This window comes from Poecilia mexicana, unplaced genomic scaffold (genome assembly GCF_051168715.1).
Source record: "Poecilia mexicana isolate PSO_F unplaced genomic scaffold, ASM5116871v1 scaffold_5, whole genome shotgun sequence".
NCBI lineage: Eukaryota > Metazoa > Chordata > Actinopteri > Cyprinodontiformes > Poeciliidae > Poecilia > Poecilia mexicana.
Genome location: NW_028263374.1, coordinates 26,135,860 through 26,147,369, shown reverse-complemented (window position 1 = coordinate 26,147,369; position 11,510 = coordinate 26,135,860).

Genomic DNA, 11,510 nt, shown 5'->3' with positions numbered 1-11,510 from the left:
GACCTGAAGGCTTGCAGAGTTTTATGCAAAAGTAAAACCAACCAAGTACTGAAATTAACATACTTTTCAGAAACTTGACATATCTGTTAAAAACATCCTTTTTAATTGCTCTTATTTAATACTCACATTTTCCAAAACACTGAAATCTGGTCCTTTAGTATCTATATGCCATAGCATCAAAACTACAAAAAATCTGTATAAGTTTCGCTTCCTGAAATGATTGAAAAGTTATTTTTTCACAATGTTCAAATGATTTGAGCTGTACTTGTATTTGTTGAGTTTTTACTACAGACGAATGCAAAATAGCAGTTTTTCCGTCATCGCTCAAAATATGCAAAGACGATATTAACATGATGCAAGAACTGAGTAAAAAAATATGTCGAAGTTCAATATGCATCAAATGCTAAATTCATAAAAAAGGAATTGCTGAAAACAATTCATACTGATCAGTGGTTTATATATTTAAGTATTTAGACAAATTTGACCTAGAATGTTTAAAAGTTAACATTTAGTGAGATATTTTTCCTGCAGTGGAACCGTGAGGGTAACTTAACTACAGACTGGTTCAGCTGCCATCCTTTAAAAATCCTTATGGCAGATGATTATTCTTCACCTGGAGACAGCAGCCCAATTCATTTAGCTCAGACAGGCTGCACCTTAGTATGCCAGGAATACAATAATGATAATACAAATCTAAAGAACTGATCTTGTAACTATTTCATCTTGGAGTTTCTAGCATAGTGACAGGGTTTGGATGCCAGCGATATTGAGGTTACAGAAACACAAGAGTTGACCCAGAGGCTTGACAAATTTAGCCTTGCTGCTCCATCTTGTTGAGGTTATTTTAGGACCAAGTGGCTCAGCTGCTTCTGTGGTGTTAGTTACATTAACTGAGTTGGAAAAGTACAAATAAAGAATAAAAATCAATGTAACAGAAAGATGATCTTATCTCATTGCCTTGTTATTTTTCACTTTTGATACAATTTTTTTTTGTGGTAGAGGTCAGAGCACATTAAAACACAAAGCGCTCTTCTCCTAAGATTTATTTTATTCAGAACTGTGTTACAAAATTCACTCTTAGAAATCCTGTTAAGGTAATAAGAATGAAAATGAAATTAGGCAGAGTTTCTTTGGACTTATTGTCCTCTAGTGGTCTAATCGAGTAACTACACTAGTAAACATAAGTCAATAAACTTGATCTAACATCTAAATGTCTACCTTACGCTTTGTAAATAAATAAATCAGGTATCAGAGGTCACTAAATAGCATGCAGCCTAAACAATTATATTATTCTGAGTACCATCCAATAGTATAGCTGTTCCCTTTTGAATTGTGTGCATAATTTGAGCAGTGTAGCTCTAACCTGTAGGCTACCATCCATATTAGGTCTCAGGCCTATTTCTGATGTCCCTGGATGCTGACATGCTCCAACAAGGTCATAGAAGAAGACTTTTTTTGCTAATTTAGATCCTGTACAATAAAAAGGTAAAACATCTTTACAGTATACAACGTTTTTGGCAGCAGTCAGAGCACAGTATCTCTATATTAAGAAAAAACAAAAGCAGACGTCAAGGAAAAACAAACAATTTAATTTTGCCTACAATATTAAGTAGCTATTAAGTGAAATTATAAAGCCCCTGATTAAGAACTGATTAAATCAATATGTATACATACTGGGAAGGCGATCACTTCACTGTCAACAGGGAAGACTAAAGGCACATTTCTCTCACTTAAGTTACATATCTGCCTTCCTATCATTTACATTTTCATTAATGCCAATAAAGTTCAACAATAAAATTTATTTCCCTGAATAATTAGATGCAGCCTCGAGATTTTAGTTACTCTCAGTTCTACCAGCAATGAGAAGCAACTCCTGAGGGTGTGAAGTTCATATAAGAGCTACATCTTTAAGTGACGCCGCCTTCCTGACTCATCCAGGCTCGCTCCTGTGATTACTGGTGATGCATCAAACAGCGTCTGGTCACTGCTTCATCAAGGGGAACTCCAAAGGCAATGAATCTGAGTGCCCCTTTTGAAGGGAGCCTGGTTTGCTTTTGTTGCAGAGATCTGGCATCATTCCCAAAACCTCTAATAAGTGTAAGTGGGAAGCTGGCACTCACGTCAGTGTCCAATTGTTGCTTTCCATTAACAAATGTTTCACCTTTAAATCAGCTAGACAGGCTGACACAACCCAGTTTTCATTTTCTTTTCATTTGAATAGTTCAAGAGATATGGTGATCCAATGTGTGTGATCCATAATTTGCTTTATATTTAGTTGTATTAAAATAGTGCAATTAATGCAACACAAGTAACTTGCAATCCTTTTTTTTTTTTTTTTTTTTTTTTGTTCCTCTGAAATATAAAGTACCAGGGTGGTGCAGTTCTCTGCATCTTCCCTGAGCAGGAAGTCAGCTTTATTGATTTCAAATTGAATAAGGCTTGCTTAAGTGAATTAAATATGGTTTCAAACTGAGAAAATTAAATGCTTTGAACAAAAAGAAAACAAAGCAGAACAGATTCTCTGACCCTTTAAAAAAGTGATGTAACGGACAGAAACATGTCACTGCAACCAAACACAGAATACCTCAGGGACGTTCAGACTTTGTCAAAAAATATATATATATATATATATATATATATATATATATATATATATATATATATATATATATATATATATATATATATATATATATATATATATTTAAAAAAATTGTTTCTAATTATTCTGATTTGGTCAACTGCCTTCTATTTTTTCTACTTTCTCTTCTTCTAAATTATTTATGAGATGCACGTGTATTGCTTATGAACAAGTAAAGGCAAAACTACAGTAGCCATGTGTCCTAGTGGGGCAGCTGAATAAAAAGGATGAAAAAAGAAAACAACTTTCCCCTCTGCTGCAGTAAAACCAGTCTGGCATGCAGCTCATCACGCCTCACTGACTCTAAGGTTCTTGCAGATTCATGGCACCCAGCAGCTTAGGAGACCTAAACCAAGCTCCCGGAGAACCACTGCAGGCTGCTGGTTACCATCTCCACCTCTCTTTTCATCACCCATCGATTCTCCTGTCTTTGCTCCTCCCTCTTTTTCCTCCTGCATCTAATTCTCAACGCTCAGCACTCCTCTTCTGTATGTGCTGGAAAGAAGGGAAAAAAAGTGATAGTGTATTGAAGGAAAAGAGGAGGAGCACGGTTGTTAGTGCGCCAAAGAAAACCTGCCTCCCTCCCTGCCCGGTTGATGACACAGAGTCTTTTTATTGAGTAGCTCCTTAGCCAATCAGAGAGCAGTGCCGGGAAATACAGCAGTGGAACTCCACTGGTCCTGATGCTGGGGATGATTTCAGGGTAACTATGTTAATCTACGTGAGTGTTTCCCATCCTGTCTTCCTCATTTGAGCTAACATCAGCAGCACTCCGAGCCAAGAGATCTTGTTTGTGAGTGTCTCTTTGGACCACTAGACCGCAGGTGATTGTGGGATTTGTCAGTACCGGGGTTTATTATCACTTTTTTTTTTTTTTTTGATGATTTACACTGCGTTTCCAGGGTGGGAGGATCCTAAAAGCTGACTGTTGGGGTTTTTTGTTTATCTTCTGTCAAGCACGTATCCGATCCTGTTTTCTGCTTCCACTACTCTCTCCTTAAGGTAAGCAGCGTCTTTCTCTGTACAGGGCTGCAACATCTATTACTGCAGCTTTCCTGCATGGCAGGTTGTCACAGAGGCACCTAGCCTCATTACACACATCCTGCCTGAATGGGAAAAAAAAAAAAAGCTCTGCAGAGAGAAACACAGAGAATAAATGGTCCAGAGGTAATTAGAGCAGATGGTGTTAACATTGTGCCGGTCCCCTTTAATTTTACTGCAGACGGTCCTGCAGTAATCTGCCAACTTTTAAAGCCTGCCGGTGAGTCCTGCTGACTGGTGCGTAGCCTCGTAGTACTGCAGTATATTGTTACATAATAAAAACAACTGTGGATGAGTAAGGGGGCAACATGGGAGGGAACTTGAACGAAAACAAAATATAAAATACTTCTTAGTGGTTGAATATGTCAAAGATGGGCAAAACAAATGAGACATTTAAACATTAACCTAATTGAAAGTTGATAAAAACTGTTTAAAATTCATTTTCCTTTGGATATATTTGCTGTGTATCAAGTTTTCAGATGGATGATTTAAGTAATCTCACTATTACAAGCAGGAAGAGGGGAGGCGAAGGCAAATTTGCTGAGGTAGCAAATGTCGTCAGTCTGCTGAGCTTTCTTAAAGCTCAAATAAATCTCAGTGGTTCTGTTAAGCTGTTTCTCTGCAGCCCTTTATTTAAACAAAATTAGAAAAAAATATTTTATTCCATAACTATACCAGCAAGAAAACAGTGTTAGTATTAGTTTGTACTTGATTATTCAATGATACACCCCCTAACAGAGAGTCATTCTGTAGCAATGCAGACAAAGATATTATTTTGTCTCCTCACCTATACATGTCATAATCTCAAATGGATACAGCATCTTTTGTTTCTTTAATTTCTAATTCATTTATTAAAACAAATGAATTAGAAATTCTTTAGAAAAGATCCATGGTTGAGCATTATTTTCAGCAGTAATCAGGTGACGCAGTGTTTTCTCCATACTGGGACAATCCATAATGGGTGTTCCTAATAAGAACTCCTTCTTGGTTTCAGCTCAGGTTAAGGAAGTCGAGGAAACTCCAAAGTGTCTTTGTTCACACAAATAGACCAGTTGATGAATTTAAGGGCTTTGGCAGATGCCCGACAAGGTCAAAACACATTATCTTCAGATTAAAGTATTTCAAGTTGCTGATGGTAAATGAAGGCAGCAAATCATTATAGACTAAATTTGATAACTTAACCTCGATGTACTTACTAACACAATGGGTGTCAAAAGTCACTCCAGATTTAACCAATTACACCAATAAACCTCAATGTATTTTATGGGGACTTTCTGTGACAAAACCAGCACAAAGTAGCATGCAATTATAATGTGAAAAAGAATGCATGAATGAATGAATATTTTGTTAAAAGTGTTTTAAAGTGTATTGGGCATTCATTTCTACGGTATAAAAACAAATTTCAGACGGTACAAAAAATCTTTATCAGCTTTGGTAGAGAATAAGGTGTGTTGTATCCCCACAGCATAATGCTGCCAACACAATGATTCAGTAAAGAGGTTCTGTTTTCAGAGCTTCGTGCAATGCGTGGTTCTTGGCCACACTTTGCAAATTGCTTGTTGGCAAAACAGTTCAGTTGGAGAACCTGTCAATAGATTCTTCTGCCAGGATTGTGGGAGTTTTGGAGCTTTTAAATCCACATTATTCTGATCATTTCCTTTGTCATATATTTACTTACATACACAGTTTATAATCAATAAGATCAGAAACTGCAGAGCTTTACAATATATATTTCTTTTTACCATTGAACAAATATGTTTTGTTGTTGTTGTTTACATATATTTGTTGGAAACAATTGCAATATACATACATTAATAAGAAACTAGATTTATAAAACAATGGTAAAATTAAACAAGTCATAGCTTCAGTTTTCAAGATCAATCAATCAATCAATCAATCAATCAATCAATCAATCTAATTTTATTTGTGTAGCACATTTAAGCAGCAAGGCATTTCAAAGTGCTTTACATAATTAAAATAAAAACAGCATGTGACATTGAATAAACAGTGAGAAAGAGAAATAAATTTTGAAAAAAAAAAAGATTAAAAAAGATAAAAACATTAAAACCCGCCCCCCCTTTTAGGACTTCAGTTAAACGTCGTTTAGCTGGGACTCTAACCCTCTGGGACTTTGGTCACGTAGAATTCACTTACGTTTCTGTCGTTATTGTGTTAGTTGAAACGCCGTCAACTGGGACCCTAAAGCCCGTAGGACTTTAGTTAAATGTCGTTTAACTGGGACGTTTTCCGGGGGGCTTTATATCATTAAAATGTAAACAGTGAGAAAGGAAAATAAAAAGAAATTAATAAATAGATAAAAAGTAAAGATAAAAACATTGAAGACATCAAAACCCGCACTCTAACCCTAATTTAGCCATACGCAACTCTAAACAGATGGGTTTTAAGTTGAGATTTAAAGGCACCCAGTGTTTCAGCTGTTTTACAGTTTTCTGGAAGTTTGTTCCAAATCTGTGGTGCATAGAAGCTGAAGGCTGATTCTCCTCGTTTGGTTCTGGTTCTGGGGATGCAGAGCAGACCAGAACCAGAAGATCTGAGGGGTCTAGACGGTTGGTACAGCAATAACAGATCTTTAAGGTATTGTGGTGCTAAACCGTTCAGTGAAGACGCTGTTGCAGTAATCAATATGGCTAAAGATAAACATATGGATGAGTTTCTCTAGATCGCGCTGAGACATTAGTCCTCTAATCCTGGAGATGTTCTTCAGATGATAGAAGGCCGACTTTGTGACTGTCTTAATGTGGCTCTGAAGGTTCAGGTCAGAGGTCATCACTACTCCCAGGTTTCCGGCCTGATCATTGGTTTTCAGTTGTAATAACTGAAGCTGTGCATTGACACTAGATCGCTCCTCTTTAGGTCCAAAGATAATAACTTCAGTTTTGTTTCTGTTCAGCTGGAGAAAGTTTTGGCACATCCACACATTTATCTGTTCTAAGCATCTGTTCAGTGATTGGATGGGTTCAGAGTCACCTGGTGACATTGTGATGTAAAGCTGTGTATCATCCACGTAGTTATGGTAGCTGATCCTATTTCCTGTTATAACCTGAGCCAGTGGGAGCATATAATGTTTAACACGATAATGCATGTGTTATCGTTAGCACGATAGTGTTTAATAATGGTAATATTTATAAGACACAACTACTTTAAGCGTCTTCTCAAAGATGCCCTTAAAACATTGGGTAAAGGTGGTAATTGATTGTTTTCAAAATAAACCTTGTACCAGACTAAACGTAAAATACTAAATCACATTTAAGATCATGTTGTGTTGCTGAGCTAGCATTTGTCAACACACTGGGCGGAGATTAGTCATGCAGTTTGGCAGGGAGCATTTGCTTTCTGGTCAACCCTGCATTTTTTCCCAAAGTTTGTTTATTTACATCAGTGATCTAACAAAAGCTGCTGAACATTTCCTCAAGCAAAGCATTACCTCAATTGCAGAACCTGTTATTATTATTTAAGAGATTGGATAATCAAATATTACTGCAGTATATTCTTGCAAGCAGCAAGAACATATTACATTTTTTTTCTTTTATGTACTCCACTGTATTACCAGGTCGGTATATGGGGTTTGCATTGTAAAAGAATGCATTCCTGGTAATGGTCATGTTCTTCTTGCAACAAACAATGTAAGGAGTATATCTGTTTCTCCAGTAACATTCTGAGTTGGTACTTTCAATAAAAACGCCAAAGGGTTAGTTGGAATAGCTGTGCTCATTAATTTTTAAATATCTACTTTTATATCCTCCCTGTAGTGCAATAGTAGACTGCTGGACAATCCCAGCAAACCTGTGTGCTCTCCCTCATCACACTACAATTCCTCCAACACAGGCACGCCTACTGAAGTTGTTAAACTTATTTGTTCAATGAAAATGGAATAAAAATAAACAAATAAAACAAAAAATCTTACATTCCAGACATTCTTCCAAGAGATCACTGATGTTATGATATTGTTGTTTTGTGTAGTTTATGAGTGGAATGATGGCTGTAGGTTTGTTCATGCTACCAGCTTCACCTGCATGATGCTTTACAGGTGATCTGTCTTACAGAGTTCACACATATCCAATCTAAATGGATGTTTGAGCTGCAAAAGTTTTTTATATATTTTGCCACTGTATACACACTTGAGGTTTATCAAACTAAAATGACAGGTGGGTCAAGGTGAGCATATATCAGAAAGGAACCATTGGTTCTCTGGAGGAGCTGCAGAGATCCACAGCTCAGGAGGGAGGGTCACGTCATGTTTTCATTAAGTGAAAATTACCCTAATTATCAGAAGAAAAGGCTTTAATACATCCATCTGTGTGGAACTAATCTATATAATGTGCTTCACTCAGAGATAAAGTTCTTAAAATAATATTCTAACTTATTGAATGGATCTGTACAGGAAAAACTGTAAAAGTAGTGTGAATGTCTGTCTTGTGTGTTAGCTAAAAGCCTTGCAGCAGCATTCTGGACTAATTGATTAAGATTGTTCTTATTCAAAATGATAAAAGGTTTTTATACTTAAGACAAGAAAAGATCAAATCTTAAACATTCATCTCTAATCCTGTTTTTGACACCAGCGCTTGAAGCTTCAAACTATTCCTGAACTGAAAACAACAGCTTATGATTCATTCTCATGAATGGGACCACACTGACATGACACAATCAAAAATATCACATTTTTGGAGGTTTGGTTTGACTGACAAGATCAAATACACCAAAGAGTTACTTGATCTAAGCTATTCAGTTTTGAGGAGCACAACTAAGGCTCATCTACAAGAAGTTGTCACAGAGTCTCTGATCTTACTAAAAAATGTTTAGTTTAGTTGCCTTAAAAGAACAGCTGAATGTCATTCAGTTATGTTTCTATGTTGTCATGATGTCATGCTTTTCCAGAAAAGAAATTAGTTATTCTTCCGATACTTTTTAAGGAAGCTTTGACGACGGGTAGATTATTTTATTTTGCAGGAAGTAAAGATGAGATGTTAGACTGAGTCACTGATTCAAACATCTTCAGAGACTGAGAGGGTGGAGAGCCAGAAACAAAGTTATGACAGATTGATGGACAAATGCGTCTTATGACATTATTGACCTCTGTCAAGAAAAAAAAGGAGAAAGTCAATACTATCATCTGTAAAGGACTCTTCATTCTATTCTAAAGAACGTTTTGTATTTGAAGATGACTTGTGCTCCTTGATGGTCCATAAAACTGTCCTCAAACACAAACAGCTGAAATAAATATGGACATCAATTTATCGACATTTATCTCATTATGCATCCTTGCACATTATGTACAAAGGTCAGATGGTTTTGAACCTATACATTGACTACCTAAGAAACTAAGAAGTCAGTAAATGTTTTACAAATGCTGATGGATGCCTGCAGAATTGATGGAGTTGGTCTTTGTGTTCTTGTTCAAGTGAAATCAGTAGAGCTCGTTACTCTGAGGGCTTCGAGTGGAGGAGATTTCTGTTTATGACTGGTGCTAGAGAAGAATTGTCAATAGCTGTGGCTCTGGTGATGAAGCCTCTCAGAACTTAATTCACTATGTGTGCAACACAATCAAAGAGTCATAAAATTTTGATCAAGTCTGAGCTTTTTGTGGTCATCTGGGGGAAGGTAAACATGCCAGGAGGACAGATAATTAAAATGCAGCAGGAAAGTCTACAACATGGAAAAGATACAATAGAACAGGGACAGGAGTATACAACAATGAAAAACACCAAGTAGTCATGATGCAGAATAAGTTTTTCTTGGATCTGGAATTTAAAACATATGGATCTCAAAGTAGTAAAATTACCAATATCAATAATGCAAGGATGCAATTTTCTGATGTTAGGATGCTTGTTGAGTCTTTCCACAACAGACAAAATGTTTATAGATGCTGCAACTATCTACGTGTTTTCAAAAGCAACAACTAAATAGAAAGTTGTACATATGTAAAAAAAAAAACAACAACAAAAAACTGTTGTTGACAAATGGATGAGCTGGAAACAGAGGTTACTTTTCAACCTCATACCCTGACGACTGTAAATACATTTCTGCTTGAATTTCAACTTCATATATTTAAGATATTTTTCAACCTCACTGTGTTTGAATGGGGACTGTTTAACCTCAACAATACTTTAAGGGAAAATATCAATATTTGTTAACAGATCAATTCAGAGTGCTTCAGGGACAAATTAATATCCTTGAGTACTAGATTGAATCTTACCAATCAGCGGCTTAGTTGGGTTGTGAATGTTCATTTTTGCAGGGTTTTTTTTTTTATATATAATTGTATAAAACATCTCAGAAGCATATGTCAAATTCTGAATCAATGACTAAAGGAGGCGTTATTTTTTCTAATTTTTAGCTGGTTAGGTTTGTTGCTGTGCCAAGATATAATCAGGAATAACTGTTCTATTTAGTTTGAGCTTGTTTGAATTCTGAATAAGAGCTACAACTAGCAACATGTTAGATCTCAGCTCATAAGAACTACATTGTCCGTAGCTGCTGCTTGGTTTTAATTGCTGCTGAAGTGTGTGCATGTTTAAGTCTTGTGTGTGTTGACCTATAGTATATAGCCAGTGCACCACATCGTCACAGTAACAGTGGTCAGGACAAAAGGGTTTTTTCCATTTCACCAAGAAGTTAAAATATCTAAGTTCACAGTAAGAAAAACACACAAATTAAAAAAAATAAATAAAAAGTTAAAAAGTCAATTTATTTCCATTATTGATACATTTAATTTATTGGGGCAGCAGCATGTAAATATTTAATGGTAATTACATTTATCTTCCTTTCTGCTCATTTTCTTCTATTTTTTGTTTTGTTTTTAAAAGAATATTTTATTATCCAAGGCATTTTATTAATAGTTTTTAATGGTTTATGAAACACATTATGCATAAAAACTCTGCTTCTGAAAGTTTCATGAATACATCCAGTAGTGATTATGTAGCTTGCTGGAGTAGCAATTTTTAAAAAATCAAGTTTTGTCAACATAGCTATGAATCCCATTGAAAAAAAGTCAAAAAGCAAACAGCAACAAAAAATCACACTTATAGTACGTTTCATAACAACCCCTCAAGTGTACACAAAATGACAGAGTTAAATTCTGAAAGTGATTTATATAAAGCCAACTATAACCATGTGATGCTTCCTATTTACTACTGCAGTGATGACTGGCCAGTGAATGATGCTGACTTAATCATGTGTGAAAGTGTGTGTGGGCTATGTGATGAAAATAAGACTATCTGACGGTAAAATCTAGACAGAAATAAGCAAAATGACAAAAGAACACAAATATATTAGACTTGAATTTAGGAGTTTGAGGGACTGACTTTTGGAAAACCTCCCTTGCAGCTTTCCATTTCTCCGATACTCCCCTGCATTGCAGCACTCCCTGCAGGAGCTGTGAGAGGTGCAGTATTTTCCACATGCCTTTCTGCTGCCTCAGAGGAGACAAGTCTTCTCAACCCAAATGTCCCTGCACCACTCAGCACAGGTGCTTGGTGGCTGTAATTTTTATGCATGTAGTTATGTCTGCGGATTTGTCATGCAGAGCTTGGAGAGTGGCTATGTGGTAACTGTGAACAGCATCTGATTCTGCTATGATGACAACTCCTGCCCTGTTAGCGCAAATTGGGTAGAGGCATAAATGGAACTTGCAACTGAATTATGTAACTTTGTGAAGTCGGGCTGTGTTTCCTGAATAAAATGGCTAAATATCTTTTCATTTGGAATCATCCGTTGCATTTCTTGTTGATTCATAACTGAATCTGGTACTACGTGTTTGATGCTCCCTGAAGTAAAAAAGTGAATATTTTAAGTGTTCTCTAGTCACTTT